At 36.9% G+C, this 20910-nt stretch overlaps 1 protein-coding gene across 1 annotated transcript in view; it reads left to right on the forward strand.

The window, feature by feature from the left end:
• Positions 1 to 20910, forward strand: part of fut8a (fucosyltransferase 8a (alpha (1,6) fucosyltransferase)) — a 92733-nt gene that overhangs the window by 19692 nt on the left and 52131 nt on the right. Inside the window, exon 2 of the mRNA XM_084096945.1 lies at positions 7830 to 7882. The gene's annotated coding sequence lies outside the window, so the exon portion shown is untranslated. The remainder of the gene's footprint in view (positions 1 to 7829; positions 7883 to 20910) is intronic.

Consider the following 20910-nt stretch of genomic DNA (forward strand, 5'->3'; position numbering starts at 1 on the left):
ACACAGAGCAATAGATAAGAGCGTTTCTCCATATCTAAAAAATGAGAAGCATTTAAAAATGTTTTAAAAAAAAGTCAAGTCATCTTCATTTATATAGCGCTTTTAACAATGTAGATTTTTCCAAAGCGCTTTACATTGATAATAGGAAATTAAAGTAACAGAGATTGTTTTGGCTTTACAGCAGCTCAAGAATAAAGTTATTGTCCAGCTAAAGTTAGTTTTGATTGATTCACTTCAGTCGCAACGATCATTAGTTATTAACTTAGGGGCCGCTAACACGACACCGTTTTAACAGAAAACTCTTTAAGTTCTTTCTGCGCAAACTTCAAAAACGCGAACCGTGAGAACGCTGATGGCGTGCACATGCGTATTACGAGTTCAGTCTATAAGTATGCGCGTTTGAATATATGTGCGCAGGCGTGTAGTCCTTCCCTACAAACCAACCCTCAACAAACTACTTGTCTGGCCTTGTAGCTACGCGAACCGGAATCATCCCGACAACGCTTTATCTGTACAGAGGTAAAGAGAAGGGAAGAAGGCCTTCACAGGGGAGAGACTAGTTGACACTTCAGGACTGTGTTTATATATATGACTGTATATAACTGATAAAATAGGTTATATAGACCACCGTAAAATAGGACAGACATGTATTACATGTATAGACATGTATATATATATTTTTTAATAGTAGACCTTTTAAATAAAATGAATAATAAATAATTTAAAAAAAGTCATGACAATAATAATTAATATTATGTTACTCTAATAAAATATTCAGGTGGTTCCACAGTGTGACTAGAATATGAACTTCTGAATGTGAAAAAAAAAATCTGAATGTATTTTTATGTATTAAAACAAATGAATCATTATCCTTTGGAATGTTTGTTTACAAAGTTTTGAAGGAAATCATGCTTTTTTATTCCTATAATTTTATGTCCAATTGACTTAAGTTGTATGGCTATTAACTGACTGGTGATGCAAAAATGGCCAGTATTATTGTTGCATTTATTATTGCTAGCTAGATGAAAACGCAGATGTGCTACTCTTGAGCTGTTCTGAATTTTGCGTTTCTGTGGCAACACTATTAACACCAAAATTAATAGGTGTAATTTAAAAAATCAATGCACAAAACCACAATGCAACAATTGTTATGCAAATGCCTTTATAATATACTTAGCCTATTTCTCAATTCCAAGAACACAAAAAAAACGGACTTGCGTTCTCGTGGAGACCAGTCTTGCCAGACGACCTAAAAAGAACAAACTCAGAAGGACGCGAGGACACAGAATGCATCCTTGTGCATGCAACTGCTTAACTACATTTGAGTATTTCCACATGATGTTGCAGCGGTCAGATGATACAAGTCTTAATTACGAGTTCTACAATGATATGAATGCATTTTACAAGTCATAATCACATTTTGTGTATCACCCAGTATAAATGTGTATTGTGAAGTGTGTGTGACATAAAAAAAAGGGGTCGAGGGGTCTCTCAGGGGTCAAATCATAACATAAAACAATCAAACAAGCAGCTGTTGTTAAGAACAGCAAGAATCACACAGCATACAGCCATGACTAGCTAGCTGTCTGAGATTGCACATCTCTTGTCATTTTCACATACACTTTTCAGTGACAGCATATGTTTGAGATAGTGTGAGTGTTTTGTGAGGTGCTGGTGTAGCAGCATTACAGGTCTGCCAACACCTCCCACTGCTTTTGACCCCTCCAGGAGACGCAGCCATCCAGAAATGCCCATCTGTGCTTCTACCTCCTCCAGCGAGATCTGTGTGTGTGTGTGTGTGCGCTTATACCTGGCACAGGTCCACACACATTTACACTGCAGGACTGTTTGCGGTTTGCCGCCGTCCAATCCCTGCGTGCTTGTAGAGACAGTGCTAGCCTGCAGCTGCTGCCCAGCATGAATAGAAACATATTACAGTGGCGCCCATCACATGCCAACTGACACGTCACCTTTCATTTCACCTTTAATCTCGAAGACTGCTGACTTGCAGTTAAAACCTCTACTCAGTCAGTGTTTTTAATGAGCCTGATGACAAGCACTTTGTTCTATGATTCTGATTCTAAACATAAATTGACTCAAAGTATTACCGAGATTTCCAGCCTATCATTTACAAGTCAGAATTTGTGGCATGCATTTCAGATTTGAAAGTGAAACTGCATCTTTCTAAACCCCTTCACAAAAATCATTCTGTATTGATCCAGCAATAATTTGCTCAGAAGGTACTGTAGGTTCACTGACCAATAGATCTTCTTTTTTTTTTTCAAGTCATTTGAAACTTCAACAAATAAATAGACATTTTTTTATTATATATTTTTTAAAGAATGTTTGAAATATAGGTAATGTAACAGTAAATTTATTAAATTGATAAATCACCAATAAGAATAAATGTATTTAATATCTTTATTTCATTTACAATGTTTTATTTGTCATATTTAACTAAGTTTTTAATAATTTAATTCTGATGCAGAATTAAATACAGTTTTATATACACATATTAGTTTGTTAGTTTGACAAGTGATTAATTAATCATATATTGATAACTGATTTCTTCTGGGTTTTTTTTATTTATTTTTTTTTAGTTATACTCATACACCTAGTTCTCCATCATCAACAATACCCATCCAGTCCATGAGGCCGTAGGTGTGCCATTTGTCATGTTAGGTTTGAAAATGGGGCTTTGTCCTGCACTATATATATATATATATATATATATATATATATATATATATATATATATATATAGGCATACTATAATACATGTTTACACAAAAATTGTTAACACACACAAGTACTACTGTCCCCCTTTACTTAACATACACATAAATTGTAAGAATATGACTAATAGTAAAGAAAGACTACTAATAAATAAACATTAGGCCCATGCTAAAGCAATTAAATAGCAGTCCCAAAATAGTTTTTGTTAATACAATGTTGGTACACCACAGTCATTTAAAAATAAAAAAATAACACAAAGTCAAAATAAAGTGGCATTTTGGGGTTAATATGGAAACGACAGTTACCATGGTGAATACACAATAGGCTACTAACAAGAACTGTTAATGAAACATGGAAACTGCTCCTGGTGAATAGAATGAAAATCATCCCTGCATGCAAATCCTTCTCAGCTAACACACAACGTACCAGTAACGTGACTTTATTGATATTTTATTTTTATTACGTGACTTAAAGGGACTGTGTGTAGGAATTTCTCCCATCTAGTAGTGAAATTGTATTTTGCATTCAAACGAATAATGCTCTCCAGCGCCTCACTTTTTCAAATGCGCGTTGCATCTACGGTAGCCGTTATGTACCAAAAAGCTATGACAGGATGTCTTATAATAGCACTTCGAGTTTTTCTTCGGGTGAACAGTAGGGATGGGAACGACACGGGATTTGGGAAATCGACTGTCGAGGCCCATGTGTCGACTTTTTGTCGGATTGTCGGCCTTTCTTTTCTTTTTTTTAAAGGGGGGGGGGGTGAAATGCTCATTTTCACTCAATCTCCTGTTAATCTTGAGTACCTATAGAGTAGTATTGCATCCTTCATATCTCCAAAAAGTCTTTAATTTTATTATATTTATAAAAGACAGATAGGCTGTCCCGAGTCTTTCCGCAAAAAAACGAGCGTCTGGAGGCGGGCCGTGTGGGCGGTATGCTATAGCTGTGCTAACCGAGCTAACAACACACATAGACATTTTTTTAAAGCAGTTTACTCACCGAATGCGATCGCGAACCTTTATCATTGTGACTGCTTGATCCGCATTAGACGATCTGCAAATCCGTCGATCTGGGCTTTGTTTATAAAACAATCATCGTCAAAATGCAGGGAACAAACAGTCTTACACAACTCCGTTGATGCTCTGAAAAAACAAACTCCATCCACTGGTCCACTTAACGCTGGGTTCTTTGGGAATCTGTGCAGGGTTGTCTTGCCCTGGCATACAAAAACACACTTCTTTGGTGACATTGACTTCCAAAACCCGAGCACACAGTGCTTGCTTTGATGGCGTACTGCTTTCGCTATCTTGCTCTGGTCTACGAGTGCGCGCGCGCGTCTTTCCGGGAGAAGTGGGGTCAACGGTCAAGTGGCGATCCCATTTAGAAAAAAATGGATTGTTTTATTTAAAATGTTTTATTTCATTATGGGAAAAGTGGCACTTTATGATGTGTATTTGAATAGGAAATGTAATAAATTAAAAGCCAAAAAAAAAAATGCAATTTGGAAATCCCACAAGCCCCGCCCCCTCGACATGTCGACACTCTATTTTTTTTGTCGAGTGGAGCATGTGTCGAATGTCGGTCGTTTTGTCGATAAAAAGTCCCATCCCTAGTGAACAGGTTTGTTATTTAAAACAAACTGAAACTTGAAACAACGAAAAAAGAATGCTACAGTATGAATTACTGACTGTGAAAAACATTAACTATGGTAATTAGTAGTAATGACTTCTTTACTCGTTATATTTTTTGAAGTACGTGCATTGTTAGATATCATCATCATCAGAGCCTTCTCTACTTTACTCAATAGCTGCTATTCATCAAAGAGCCTGTTTAACTTTTAACTATAAATGTTCTACTGTCTATAATAAAGTACACAACCAAGCAATGAAAAAAAAAGCTTGTAATTAAGACCGTAACATTGACTTACCTGTGGAGAAGAAAGCAGGCAACTTCAGCGTCTCTTTTGAAAGCTTTCTCCTGCATTAGCTATCCCGACATTAACCCTTGTTTTTGTAATCTCCGGTCACGTTTCCTTTTACGGTCGATTTTGGACTTTTTGGACGACGAGGACTCATCCTGTGACTCAGCATATGTATGAATGAACGGTGTATAAATAACCATGCAGTGCATCCTTTTAAACTTGCCGCGACAGTGACAAGCGCCTCTCTCTGCTCTGCTCCTCCGCTTCTGCTGGCTTCAGTCACGTGACGCTGGCTCTGAACGAAAATGCGTTGTGGAAACGCGTTGGCCTAGTACTTTTTGTCCCTCTCTGCTATTATAGTTTTTCAAGATGGCGGAACTACATGGAAGCCTCCGTGGACCTACCCGTCCCATGTATATAAAGATAATAAATTCTTTGTTTACGAGGATTAGTCTGATCATTGGCATAGGTATTTGTACACCATTTAGGGCATATTTATTAATAAAAATATTGATTTTAGATAATAAAATACATAAAAAGCTACACATAGTCCCTTTAAGGCTGATTTATACTTCTGCGTCGGACCTACGCCGGAGCCTCCACGCTGTAGGCAACGCGTTGGTTTTCATTTATACTTCTGCATCGTTGTCCGCGTTGACGCGCAATTACACTTGCAGAGGGAGCATGTGAAACCCGAGGGAGTGGTCCGAGGGAGGTGCACGTCAGGGTACGCCGAAGGGTACGCGCGCTACACACAGCCTACGATGTAGCTACGGCGTGAGTTCGACGCAGAAGTATAAATTGGGCTTTACTAATTTACAACATAACGACGTTGCATGCTTGTAGTTTCTTTGCACTTTATATACAGTGAAGCGATACACAGCGCGCGCCGCCGCATTTGCGCGTGCAATTGAAGAGTGAGCGCTACGAGCACAGTATAACGGCTGACAGGAAAAGAAAGTCTGTTTTTCTGGGGTGAAATACTTTTTATTTCAGCGTACACTTACATCACTGCCTGGTAGTTCCTATTGTGCTGGGTTTTCTGAAGTAGTCGTGATTCGCCTCTCACAACATAACATGCTGTAAACACACGCACGCAGAGTGGATTTTCTTTTGTAATCGCGGTTTTGAACGATTACGTGATCGTGGCATCCGTAATCGTAATCGTGATTAGAAATTCGAATAATTGTGCAGCCCTAGCAGACTTCCACCAGACAATCCATGTAGCATTACGTCTCCAAAGCTTGGAAGAGGGCCGCAAGGCTTTCACTTTTTAAACAGGTGCAAACACATTATTTAAGAGAAAATCCCTGAAAGAAAGAGGATAGAGTAAAACCCAGCATTGCATATGGTGTGAATCATGCAGCAACAAAAACTTTTTTTTTTTTTTTTTTTTTTTTTTATTATTTTGTTGCGTCACATATATTGTGAATAGGCTTTAGGCTCTGACAAAATTGCCACTTTTCCTGTGCAAAGAATTTGTCGCCAACCCGAACTATAAGAACAAACACTGCGGCGGATGCCCTCCGTGCAGCTGACTGGGATGCCAATGACCAAACCGCTCATAAATCATTCCGATTGGACTTAACGGAGACAGGATCCACACATCTCCCCTTCCTCAGTCAGAATTCCAATGTCTGGCGCTGAAATATTAAGCACCGGCATCTCATAGGTGCGGTAGCTCTGGAAAAGAGCATTTAATAAAACATAACTAGCATTGCATTTTCTGTGCTCTAATACTCCAAGCACAGGATTTGTGATCGACTCTCCCCTCTTCTATTCTGAGAGTGCTGTGCCATGAAATATGAATCATTCTGAATCCCTTTACTTTCCTTCTGTGGGAAATAGTTTATCCTCACACGAGATCAGGATTGTTATTTTGATCCAAAATTGTATCTAAATTATGCATATTACTATCTTGACTGTTGCACACGTAGAAGTCTCTTGTGCAGTTGTCAATTCATAAAGAAAATAAGTGTTAGTTATTCCCATCATACACTTTTTAGAAACACAGAGCTCTACGGTAAAACTAAAAAATGCTGCCAGGTCAAGTTGACTGTTTGATGGAAGCCCGTTTCTGCCTCAGAGTGCAATAAAAATTAATTAATTAATAAAAGATTTAAATTTAACTGACTATTTTACACGTGATTGCGACTGTATAGCCATATTTATATTGCATCCTTATTTCTCTTAATTCCAACTTTATATCTCACAATAGATATGTTTACAAGCACAATCCGAGATCTTATTATGAAAGGTCTCTGGTAGATAGCATATCATGGCACTGCTCATGTGTGCAAGGGATTTTGGAATGCGATTGAGAAGATAGTCTCTTTTAAGCATGTACATGCTTTTTCCTATTTATCGCATTGTTCCAGATTTACACCACCCCTTTGAATATCATCGACATTTCATTTGGATCGAGCTCAATCTGATGGTTTACATGGTTTACTGGTTTACATGAAGGCTTTTCAAACCATCAATCCGATGACTAACGCATTATTTGGAAGTATGCATATAAACATAGCTAATGTGACTTAATTTCTCACATTTGCAGCTTTAAAATTTTAATTCTGGTATTGCAATTTGAATTCCTGTTCATTCAAGTTACGACCCTTACAATTGCAACTTTATTTCTTGAAATAGCAAGCTTAATTTTTTTGTCATTTTAAATGTTCTATTTTTAATTCATTTTATTTTGTAGTCTGAGGAAACAGACTTTCATAGCATTTATAAGTGCATGTATGTGTGTGTTTACGTCATTCTTGGACTTGAGCCTTACTTAATGTTTTTCAGTTACAACTAATACTGAGCGGTATGTAGGGCTGTATTATATATATCGTTTTAGCATCTATATCGCGAATCCGCGATAGTCACATGGACTGAGGCGTCCATATCAGCACCAGTCAGGAACAATGGATGGTTCTGGTTCTCAAAACAGTATCTCTCTCGAATCACATACAATTCTTCATCTCAAAAGTTTTGCTGTTGACACTTGCATGTGCCTTCCAGTCCTTTTCATGAATACCCTTGAGGAGAAGACAAATTACCCCTGTCTTAGAACTCTTTCCTGCTGACTCTTAAAAAAAAAAAAAAAGTAAGAAAATAAAAGAGGAGAATATTTACTTTGTGTCAGTGATGTGATTTTTTTTTTTTTCTTGTGTTACAGGGGGAGGGATTCATCCTCGCATGTCGCATGCTTTTTATAGGACACACTGTCTGGTAAGCTGTCTCTGTTACGTGTGTTGGTCTACATATGTGCTGTTTAACTGTGGTAAACAACTGTCTGATTTGTGGCTAGGTGTTGCAGGTAATCTGCAATATCATTTCACAATTCAGTATATCGCATTGAATCTCTATAACAACTGGATTGAGATTGAAACTGGGCCGAGCAGAAGAGAGACTCTCAGCATGTCTGAGTGAATCTGTGGGATAAGTTTCAATCTCTCTCATGCGGCTCACTTCACTGATGTCCTCTAAAGTGCCTCAAAGAAGTAAAATATCGATTCAGGGTTCTAAAGCCAAGTTTTTTAAGCCCTAGGGCTGCATGAAGATCCTGCAGGAGGTCTGTGGAGAGATATATAAACTTTTATTTCAAAACCTACAAATATTATATGTCCAATTTATAAAGTTGCTTTATAAGGATTCTAGGACAGAATAACTAATTGGCTGAAAGGTTGGCTGACAGTCTGGATAAGGGTTGAAAATATTTGTATTGATATAATATCATGAGAGAAATTATCAGGTGTTTCTTCAAGTTATGGCACTTTTATATTCATAGGGGTTGATTTTTATTCAAAAATAACAGCTTGTTTGTTTAATTGTTTATTTTGGCTACATAAATGCTAATAGTATCAAGTGTACCGCACATATCCTGACAAGTGAAGGCAAAACATTTTGATTGCCCCCTGGTGGCTGGTTGCAGTATAGGTTATAAATCCCACCCTATCATCTAATCGAATCTATCGTCAACTTCATGATTGTCAGATGTACTTGTGATTTGAGTCTGCGGGAGTATGTATAGCCGGTCCTACTTGACCCACTCTGAGCGGGATTCAAACCGGGGTCTCTGGCGTGGGAGGTGGGTACCTTTGGATCACTACTGCGCAGACTTTGGCTCCAAATGACGTAATCGAAAATGACTGTTTCTGGGATATTTTGGCTTCAGTTTTCTACAGTGGGTGGTGGTGGAGACACATCGTCCAAATTTTTAACAGTCTATGAATAGTATGAAATTAGCCTTAGAAAGACAAAGGCCATTTTTAAAAAGTTAAAATTTCAATTCTACACCAGAAGATGAGGTGTGGTGGAAATGTTCATTACTTTCAAAGTATTAGAAATGTACATTACTATTCAAAAGTCTCTAATGCTCACCAAGGCTGCATTTATTTGATCAGAAATACAGTAAAAACAGTAATATTGTCAAATATTATTAGTCGAAATAAGTGTTTTCTATTTGACTATATTTAAAATGTAATTTACTCATGTGATGGCAAAGCTGAATTTTCAGCATCATTACTCCAGTTTTCAGTGTCACATGATCCTTCAGAAATCATTCTAAAATGCTGATTTGGTGCTCAAGAAACATTTCTTATTAATATTATCAAAGTTGAAAACAGTTGTTCTAATTAATATTTGTGTAGAATTAATTTTTTTTTTTTAAAGATTCTTTGATGAATAGAAATGTAACATTAAACATTTTTGTTGTTGTTGTTGAATAAAAGTATTCATTCCTTAAAAAAATAAAAAATAAATCTGACCCTAAACTTTTGAATAGTATATACAGTATACCTTTTAATGCTGTTAGATAATTACATTATTTAGTGAGTGTGAAATGAGACTTTATTTAAATAGAGACTTTAGGCCAAATTTGCATGTGAACTTTTGTGATGTACGATTGTATTGCCATAGTCTACATTCAGATTCAGCGATCCAGTAGGATGGATGCATGTGTGCTTCCCATATGTATTCATATCTGTTCTTTCTGCATGCTTCTGAGCGCTCGCAACAGGTCTGGCAGTTTTGAGTGCAGGCTGTTATATCGTTAATATTCGTTCTTCTGCGTGTGGGCTGAGTGAGTCAGCCCTGTTACCACTTCTGTGTCTGTCCAGACTCAGAGCTGCTGCTCAGCGAAGGAGAATCCCTGCATAAACCCCCCTCCTTCACCCTCTTAAACGTGTCTCAACCATCTTTCAACTGGCCAACTAGAGCATGACAGCAGCCTCTCAGCCTCACTCCCCTTAAACCCCCTCAGAACACTCTTCTCTTCTCTCCCCTCCCTCGCTCTTTCTCTCTTTTTCTTTCTTCCCTCCATCAGACGACACAGTCGGGGGGCAAATGTGTCACATCTCATAGCTCAAGAGTTTCATTATTAGGCTCTTCCTAAAGATAGACACTCAAAATGTGGCTCTCCATTTTCTCAGTGTTTGAAATGATGACAGACGGCATGAAGCCCAGGGTTTAGCTCCAGAATCACCTGGGTTTCTCTCTAAAGTTCTTATAGGCTCTTCATTAAGACCAAAGCAAATTTCCTAGAAAAGGCCAAACCTGCTAAATGCATTAGACTCCTGCCATGTAAGCTAATGAGAAGACATTTGAGGCGAGGTATTGACAAGCTTTATGTCTAAGGGTCTATCCTGCTGGGCTTAATATAGCTTTCATAGCCGAATTCTGTTGAATAAAATATCTATGAAACATCCTTAAACATGGTAACATGGTGACTTCCTCTTAAAGGATCTTAATTAAAGTCTAAATTTGTTATATACTTCTTTGAATGTCCTCTTTCATGCTATAAGTGATAAATGATAATACCATACAGGATACAAAAAAAGTTATCTTGGTTATTTTCATTTACAGTTTTTCTTTTTTTCAGATGTACTTTAAATATTCATTCCTGAGACATGTTTTTTTTTTTTTTTTTCATTTACTATTTTAATGGTCAATAACTAACTATATTTAATTAAAGAAAATATGTAAAATCACAATTCGTGATGATTTATTTCCATTACTAGTTGAGATTGACAAAAGTTTGGGGTCTGTAAGAATTTTTTTTCCCAAGTTGCCAAACCGTTCCAACCGAAGAGACCGTTTTATGTCTTTTTCACAATAATCATGGTTTGAAATGTTTAAGTTATCGCCATTCAGAACTTCTACTAGCCAAAAATAAATAAATAATTAAATAAATCAGATTACCTACGTCACAGCTTAAAGTAGTTATTTGTTGCGTAGTGACGTGTATGTTCAAGTAAGCCAGATAGGCTATGTGCAGATTCTGCGCAATACGCTGTATTTAATATATCATTATGACTCACGAGTTGAGTATTTGGGCTAAATTGCAGATCTGGCTTACATAAACTTCTCGAGCAAAGTGAGTAAACGTAATAAGTAACCCGCCAAATTGACTAGTGATTTGAAAGCGTCACCCGTCACAGTTGATTTTTACTGTGCCTTTTTACATGCGTTTTTTTCTAAATTGAAAAGTCCACACATACACCATATATACTTTTTTTGATCATACCATTTCAAAACCAAATCTTTCAGCGAAGATTCAAGATGGACTTTGCTATAAAAACCACATCGTAAGATACATTTCAATTGGATTTCCAATCATTCACATTGGCCATTGAAGCTAGAGTAGGACACTGATGATTGTCCCTTGCGGCTATAGTTTGAAATAATGTAATTTATTTCTATGATGGCAAAGCAGCCATTGCTCTGTATTCAGTTTCACATGATACTTCAGAACTCATTCTAAAATGCTGATTTGGTGCTCGAGACACATTTCTTATTTTTATCAATGTTAAATTAAAAACAGTTGTGCTGCTTAACTGTTTTTTTTTTTTTCAGGATTGATTTTAAATAGAAATCTTTTTAACAATATAAATGTCTTTACTTTCACTTTTGATCAATTTAATGCATTCTTGCTGTGTAAAAATACTAATTTCTTAAAAAACAACAACAACAAAAAAACACTTTACTGACCCCAAGCTTTTAAATGGTAGTACAATTATGTTTAAAGGGGTACAATTATGCCCTTTTATGAAGTCTTGATTTTGTTTTTGGGGTGAACTTAAATAAGTTTTCATGCTTGATTGTTTAAAAAACACATTATTTTTCACATATTTTTACATTATTACAGCTCCCCTCTCCACAGTCAGGGCGAACACGCTTTTTCGATGAAGCCCCTCCTTTTAAAATACGAAATGCGCTGTGATTGGTCAGCTGGCCCAGTGTTCTATGATTGGCCCAATGTGCTTTGATTGACACCGTTAACACGTCTTCGGGAAATGTTTCGCCCTTTCATAACAGCCAGCTCCACTCACTCTATCATTACTATGTAAATAGCGGCAATTTCAAACCAATGCAAGCCTGATTTAGACTTAATAATAATAATAATAATAATAATAATAATGTTAACAAACAAGAGGATCGTGCAGAACGGATTTCATTCACGGACTATGCAAGCACTGACTTCACAGGACGTTTCAGAGTGGTTTGTTTTGTTTTGTTTTGTTTTTGTAATTTTCTTAGACACTTTAGATACAGTGTTATACACCATTTAATTGCGATATTTGTCGGAAAACTATGGTAATTCAAACAGTAATCAACACCTTTTTTTGGTATTCCGTGGGCGCAGATTATTTAAATGAGGAAATTATGATTTCATAAGATCCGGAAAAATGGATTTGTTGTCCAAACGAGCCGTTGGTTGTAGTTCCTTGGAAAGGGAATTCTGTTAACCCTCTGGGGTCTAAGGGGTTTTTGGGGTCCTTGAGATGTTCTGACATGCCCTGACATTTGTGCTTTTTTCAGTTGCTTATAAACATATTAATGGCAAAGGTGTAATTACACTATATTTAGCACAAACAGGGCTACCATAATATGTGAGCAACGTGCATGCACATGTTTGTATTTTTGAGAGAATAATGTTTATGCATGGTTATTGAAAAAAATAAAAAATAAAGTTTCTGAAATAAGGCCACAAAACACATACTAAATATGTGTCAATAAGACTTTTGGATGTCGTTGCCTAGTGTTTTTTCTTCAAAATGATGTGAAAATCATCCTGCCTAATCATTCACATAACACAATACATTGATTTAAATCTTGTAAAACACTTTTTGTTTGGAAAGGCAATATGCGCAAAGGGCGTCAACCATTCAACACCATCATGCATATTTAGTGATTCACACCTGAGGAGACAATGGGGCCCACATACTTATTGAGCCATTCATTCAGGTGTGTCACCTATAGCCACAAGAAAGAATGCAAGAGCATTGGTTCACAGTTGGAAGCATCTCAATTTTATTTTATTTTTCCACAAATTGTGCTTTCAAATTGTATAATATCCAAGGAAAACATGTCTAGTAATTGTGCAGTTAATTCTCATACTGTATTCTCAGTTTTGGAATATGTATCCTCTCCCCAAATTTGTCAATAATAGAACACAATAAAAATTATTTAAAGAAAAGGCTTATATTTACCTTTTAACATTTGTTTACATCTACCTTGTAAATATATATATTTTTTTATTAAAAAGGTTACAATTACAACAACAATTCAAGTGTAATCTTTCTTTGTAAAAACTAAAGTATACATTTTATCATACATATTTCAAAGTTAAGGATTCATTACTTTGAATATAGCCTACATTGACAAAACATACTATATTTAACATATTAGCAAAAATTGGCAAACAAAAGCTTATTTGAGGTGGCAGATATTTTACAGTAAAAATATATAATCTATCCAAAACTAGTCAATGAAATGTTGTCTTTCATATGTCTGTAACATAGGTCTTTCGTTTTTATTATAAGGAATATAAATGTTAATTTGCAGTTTAATACGTTGCTTATACAAATACATTTTATTTCAACAAATTTCAGTCGATTTTTACTCATCTCAGTATAGCAATACAGTTTGCTAAAAGCAGATCATTCATTCACACACAGAAACGCGAGTGTGCGAGCTGTGGTAAACAGCGCATCTCTGCCGTTCATTCATTCACACAGAAACGCGATTCACTTGAGAATGAAAAAAACTTACTACAGTATTCCTCAGCTCAGCTGCATCTGCTCCTCGAAATACCAGCACTTCTGAGGTACATTTTCCATTATTATTATTATTATTCCTCACAGCGCTGCGAGACGGTGTAAACAAGTACAATGATCTGTATAAGCTTGATGTGTTTTCTCGAGCTGATATGGGGGCGTTCACAGTTTGCACGGATCGCCTCGGTCATTTGCGTTTGAATAGCGCGCGCTCTCCGTGGGCGGAGTCACATTAAAAATAATTAGCTGAGATGAGAACGACTGACATCTCTCTCTTTTCATAAAGATTACATAAACAGAGAATATTTGTTTTTTATAAAAATTACTTCATTTAAAAGAAGAGAATTCAAGCTTCATGCCTGTGTGTCTGTATGTCTGTTTGACTGAGTATTCGCTGAGTTATTGTTCGTTTTCGGACGCATTTCAGAATGGACTTCACTGACCGAGAGGAGGCAGAACTCGCATCATGTTTATGTTTCTTTATTTGGCGAAAAGCACAACACTTTGTTTTTATTGTGAGTATACACAAAAATAATACACACTTAACAGGATCGATTGATGTATAACACAAGAAGATAAAAATGAAAAAAAAAAAAATTAAATTTTTTTTTGCACTGATAAGGAAAAAAACGAGCATATCGCGCCGGCGCGATAGCCGACCTCAGGGGGTTAAATAAAATATCTCCCTTTGGAGTGGACTTTGAGCTTTGTAACCTTGTAGATCTTTTTTTATGCTCAAACAGCAACATTACAGACTAACTAAAGTTGAAAAGTGAAAAAGCATAATAGGACCCCTTTAATATGAAATTTCATTTATGAAAAATCAGATCACAGAGAGTTGCAGGACAATCTTTTTTTAGAATGTTGGGTAAGATCAGATACTCCTGTAAGAAACCGATTTTAATCTAGCGTTTAAGATCTTGCAGGTCATCTCTTTGAGCATTACTTTTTTATATCATCAGAACATTTTCTCCTGATAAAAAAAGATATGTGAGCATTTATTTTCAAAGCTTTGATGACAGACAGGAGATGTATGTGCACGTGATAAGGCTGTCATTTACTATTCTATTGACATCTGACAACCTTTCACATTTGTTTCTTTCATATATGTCTCCATTGTGTTTACTTATTTTTTAATTTTCTGATAGATATAAAGAGCACGTTGAGACGGCAGTCAAACTTTTCTTCATGTTTCACTTCTCTACTTTATAAAAAGAAAGAACACTCTGGCATATAAGCAGACATACGCACATACACATGTTGGTTTCATTCCACTTGTGAGAACATAATGCAGTGGTTTTTATGTGATAATATTTATTAAATCCCAACTATAACCCTTACACAAAACTTCAGATGTCCTCATAAGTCAGTTCTTGATGTTTTCAATGAAAGACTTTGTCAACAATTTTGCCCTCGCCGGCATAGCCAAACTAGCCTGACTACGTCAGACTTCGTACTTCCGCTCAATTTCAGTTCGCTTCTGTACTCAGTCTGATATAGCGACCTATCTCCCAGGTTTCCTCCGGCCTCAAAACAGCCGGCCAATCAACGAACAGAGGGCGGGCTTAGAGCCGTGACGTAGACGCTAAGCGGCGAGTTTAAGATTGTAGTTTAGGTTAGGGAAATCGAAAACGACCACGGATATGGAGACACGGGATGCAATTCGCTCTGTTGTGGAGAATATTCCCGGCATTTGCAAACTGAAGCCTGAAAAAAAAGTGACGGAAAACAAATGCTGATTTTAAATTTAGTAGATTTGCAAACAGGTAAAAGTACTGGACCTATTTCAAACCTAGCATTGTAGTGTTTAACCCACCTCGGTGACACTGCTCCATGATGGCAAGTCCATGGCCTTCCTCGGCTTTTTTATGGTCCTTGGAGTTTTAGAGGGTGTATCTCGGTCTCTTTTATCTGTCGAGCTCGAACTGGCACCCTTTTGACAGGTCAGTATCTCCTTTCTTTTCCAGTCCTTAAATATTGCCATGTCATGCTGTAATCTTGCAATTAAGTTGCAGCATTTCCGACAGACTCGAGATGAACAAAGAGCTGTGTTTAACAGGACTAATCCTAACTTTGACAGTTGGCTGCAAATATTTTCTTGTTTCTCTCTACTGTCAAAGGTTTAGAGGCCCTGATTGTACCGTGGATGCGTAGATTTACTTCACATAATCTGCAAAAGTCGTTCACAGCCATGTTCACTCCGGTATTTCGCTCGATGGTTTTGTTTTCGCATCATACATGTGTTTACAGTGGAAGTTCGATGCGGCTGAGCCGGCGCATAACACACGTCATAACCAAACGTTATGTGATTGGCTTACGGGTAACCAATGATTTTAAACTTCAGACAAGCACCATACCCCCCACCCCCCCGCAAGAAAGAAAACGCTTTTCAATTATGCCCTTCCACACTCTGTCTACGAAGCAAAGCGAAGTAGCAGAGTTTGGTATTACCAGGCTATAGCCAAACCTGTACACACACAATAATCTCAGCATCAGTTACAGTGATGCATAAATCTCCATCATCTTACCAGCTGTTGATTACAAATACATTGATTAGCTTAACAAAACACTTTTTCACTCAATACTCACCGCACACCTCAAACAAATCACTTGGGTGTTCCTATAACCTCAGCTCATTCGGTTAGCAAAACACATGCACACACACACACACACACACACACACAGTATATATATATATACTGTATATATGCGGAGGAGAAGACATAAGACAGGCCTTTTTAAGACTGGTGTTCCCAGTCTTGATTACTTAATTTGGGGAGGTCACTAATTTATCTTTAAATATCCGTGACAATGACAGTGACATCAGATGCTGCTTTGTGACCACCTGAAGAGTTTCTACGGGCACCAGAACCATCGTTTTTATTGCCTTGATTGAAAAACTTTACTTAATACTTTACTTAATACTGCTAGTATCTCTAGCAGTACAAGTATTCTACAAATACTGATTGTAATCAATAAATTGACTTCTATTTTTATAACAAAGTCTGCCTCCCGGGACATTGATTTATTACATTGAGCCAGAACAGACCACAGAGAAGTCTTCTGTCCGATTGTAAGTATTTTAAAGTGCTTATAATATAGGTCAGATTCGACTTGCCTAACCTGAGAATAACAAAAATAAGGGTAAAGGTGTCAAATTACACACTATAAAACATATGCACTGTATATATATACAGTGCCTTGTGAAAGTATTGGTACCCCTTCATTTTTTCACATCAATCTACATTTCATACACCATAATGACAAAGCAAAAAACTGATTTGTGACAACTTTGCAAATGTATTAAAATAGAAAATCTGAAATTTAGCTCAGGAAAATACACACATTTTCACAAGCAGTCACTCTTCCTCTAACATACTGTTACAGAGTTTTAGACTGCAGCTAAATGGCTCGCAAATGTGACCAGAAAATGACAAAATTATGACTTATTAGTTATTTCAAATCAATTCAACATTGGCACTTTTTTGCATTGACATACATTTTCTTATCAGATTTATCAGTCTTTACAGTGCACAACTAATACATGACCTGATTTACAAAATACATTTTATCACACATTATCAGTCTGAATCAGTAACAACAAATTCAATTAATGTTAGTGCACTTTTAGCTAGATATAAGCATCAACATGCACAAAAAGTTATAGTGATGCTGAATTTATTTTTCAGATGTCTGTTATTTACTGAACCATTGAAGTTACACTTATTTGAATGCCTGTGTGTTATACCAGGATTGGCCCTGCTGCAGATGCTCAAGTTGCTTAGCAACAGCTTTTAGTGGTATTCAGGAAATGTTGGCTGAAGGGCTTGTTTGCTGGACAGTGCTTATAGGATTTTTCTTCACTAAATAAATACCAATAAAGTCAGCTCATGGCATCTCTGTCGAGAGCACTCACATGATCTTATTCATATGGCAAAGGTGACAGGGCTTTTCATGGAATCTGAGATAACTGTGTACTGTGAGCTTACTAAAAAATACTGAAGTCATTGCATGCACTATTTCCTGTCTTATCTCAGTAGAGCACCGTGGGGGAAAAAAACATATTACATAATGGGTTGATGAGATTAACCAATGATTGAAAATCAGATTTACTTGATTCTACATACTGTGGACCCATTTAAGTGATCACATAACAAGCAACAAGGTTCAAAAGTAAGTTGTTTTTTTTGGCTGGCCCACTTTGCATTTCTAATTTTAAATGTATAATTAAAAATAAATAAATAATTTAATTGTTTATATTATTTATTATTTTGTATTATTATTATTATTATTATTATTATTATTGCCCAACACTTAAAGCTGTGATATAACGGAAGTAGCGACAGATTTTTTCATATGTATTGTACAGTATATCTGAGTGAACTGGATTATCACAAAAGAAAAAAAAATTAGGGCGGAGACTTGGTTCTATCCATTGGTTGTTGATTGGATGGAGGCTTAGAACTTGCGTTTGATTCTAAGAAAGGGGTGGGGTTTATGCGGACTAAACGATTGGATAAATCTGGCATAAATCACCAGAGAGAAGCCTGTTGTTTCACCAGACTATGGAGTTTATAAAAAAAGACACATTCATCAATAAGATTCATTTAGAAAATAAATACAGTTAAGGTCAAAGTTATTAGCCCTCTTGGGGAACTGTGTTTTAAGGGTTGAAGGATTCTCCTTTCTTTCGCCAAACAAAAGCTAATTAAATGTTCCTGAACAGATTCAGTTTTGTCTCATTAGACTACAGCACAGACTTCCAAAACTCATAGCCTTGTTTTAAATGATCATGGACAAACTTCAGTCTGTCTTGAATGCAACATACAGCTGTTCTAGATACTGTGAAGTGCTTGGAAATGGCATTATAGCCGCCCTCTAAAGATAGGCATCCACTATCTCCTTTCAGAGGTCCAGACTTCTTTGCTCTTTGGCATGGCCAAACTATAAGAGCGCATATCACTCTTTTTACTATTTGAGAGAGATATGCATGCTGCGGTGGTTAAAACTTGATGAAGTCCCAGAAAAAGGCTTAGTTCATTGAAATCCCTTTGCTGTCTTTCCTGCATCCTCATATTTGCTTTGAAGCTGCTGCCACAGCAAACGTTTTCCATAGGAGCCCGCATGAGCTGACTGCTGTCCCAGCGGTGCATGGGAGAAACAGGATGTGTGTTGACCCGCATCAAATAGAAGAATGCTCTGATGTTGACATTCTTGCACGCTGTCTGCCACATAGTCCATATCATAGCAATGTTCAACATACCGTTACTTACAGATAAACGTCTTAGAATGTGTGTATTTAGCAGCTATGACCTTTGTGGCAATTGAGGGTGCGTTTGTAGTCGGTTGCTAGCCAGGCTGTTAATTGAATAATGAAGGCCGATGAGCTTTTTTGTATCACGAGATTGGAGTAGGTCCAGTCTCTGCAGTCATTCTTCAGGTCCACCCCCAGCTTCATCTATCCACAGTTAGCACTGTCAGCTTTCGAGAAACCAAGCATTGGACAAAACATTGCCTCCTTTCATTGTGGCTCTAAGATTAGATGATTGGACGGAGGTCACCCATCTTCTTTGTTTCCTTTTAATCAGACGATGGCCCTGTGGGACACTGTCAGAGATCACTGCCCTCCATTGTTTAGGGATGTAAGAGGAGGCAGATCTGCTTAGAAAAGAGCCTTTGGATGCAGTGAGAGGCTCCATTGTGGTTGTAAAGAAGGAGGATGAGGTGCCAGGATCAGCCAGAGCTCCATGGCTCTGTCTCTATTGTGACTTAAAGATGTTTGGCTCAGAAAGTCTGAAAGTGGCAGCCATGAGTTACAGGGGGATGAAACCAGCTGCGACAAACCCACTAAATTAAGACATCTCTTATAGTTACAATTGTAAGGATACTAAGAAATTAGTTGTTTATACACTGCAAGTCAAAAGTTTTGCGTCAGTAATTTAATTTTTCTTTTTAAAGAAATTAACCCTCTGGGGTCTAAGGTGATTTTCTTCATTTGGCGAAAAGCACAACACTTTGTTTTTATTGTGAGTATACACAAAAATAATACACACTTATTAACAGGATCGATTGATGTATAACACAAGCATATAAGATAAAAAAAATATTTTTTTATTTTTTTTTGCACTGATAAGGGAAAAAACGAGCCTATCGCGCCGGCGTGATAGCCGACCTCAGGGGGTTAATACTTTTGTTTAGCAAAGGATGCATTAAAAGATTTCAAGTAAATGCTGTTCTTTTTAACTTTCCATTCATCAAAGAATCCTGAAAATGTGTACTTAAGATTAACAACTGTTTTCAACATAAGACATAAGAACATAACATAAGAAATGTTTCTTGAGCGTCAAATCAGCATATTAGAATGATTTCTGAAGGATCATGTGGCACTGAAGACTGGAGTAATGATGCTGAAAATCAGCTTTGCTATCAATTTGAAGGTATAAATTACATTTCAAAATATTTTAAAATAGAAGACCATTTACAATGATGTCTTACTCTTATCTGTATGACCATAAATGACAGTGTATTTTAAGTTGTTTCCGCTGTTATAATGAGACAAAATCATTTGGCATTTTGTCAATTTGTGTCGTTGAAGTCCAATGATGAAATATGTGTGTCTTGGAAATGAGAGACCTCAGGTGCTACTCGCTGTCTCCTCTTGGAAAGGTGAAGTAGGCTCTTTTTCCGCTTCTCACTCATATTTCTTGAAAAATCGTAAAATTGAATTTTATGCATCTGCCATTGTCACCGCATGTTAATGAACTGACAAATATTCCCCCATTGCATAATCAACATTATATATAGTAGTTTAATGTACTAAAACGCTGTAAACGTTTTCTCACACAGTAATTTAAAAATTTTGGGTGAACGATACACAGTACAGATTGTCACTATCCACGATACATTTTGTTGCATTTTTGTATTGCGATATATTGTGACACAATATATTGTTAAACCCCTAATATATAATAAAAGTATCCGGCCCCCAGGCGTCTCCACAACATCGAATCTAGTCCCCGTTAAACAAGGCTTGGACAGCCCTGTTCTAGATAAACATGACGGCTGTGCCTTCTTCCATTGAAGCAGAGAATCAGCACCGACAAGCAAGACAGAATAATAGCAGGCGAGAGGAAACTCAGGTGAGACATATGTTCCGCCAATGAAATGGTTTATCCTCCACCCATGAAACAACAGGGTGAG

The sequence above is a fragment of the Abramis brama genome (genome assembly GCF_963993115.1).
Source record: "Abramis brama genome assembly, chromosome: 21".
Classification (NCBI taxonomy): Eukaryota; Metazoa; Chordata; class Actinopteri; order Cypriniformes; family Leuciscidae; genus Abramis; species Abramis brama.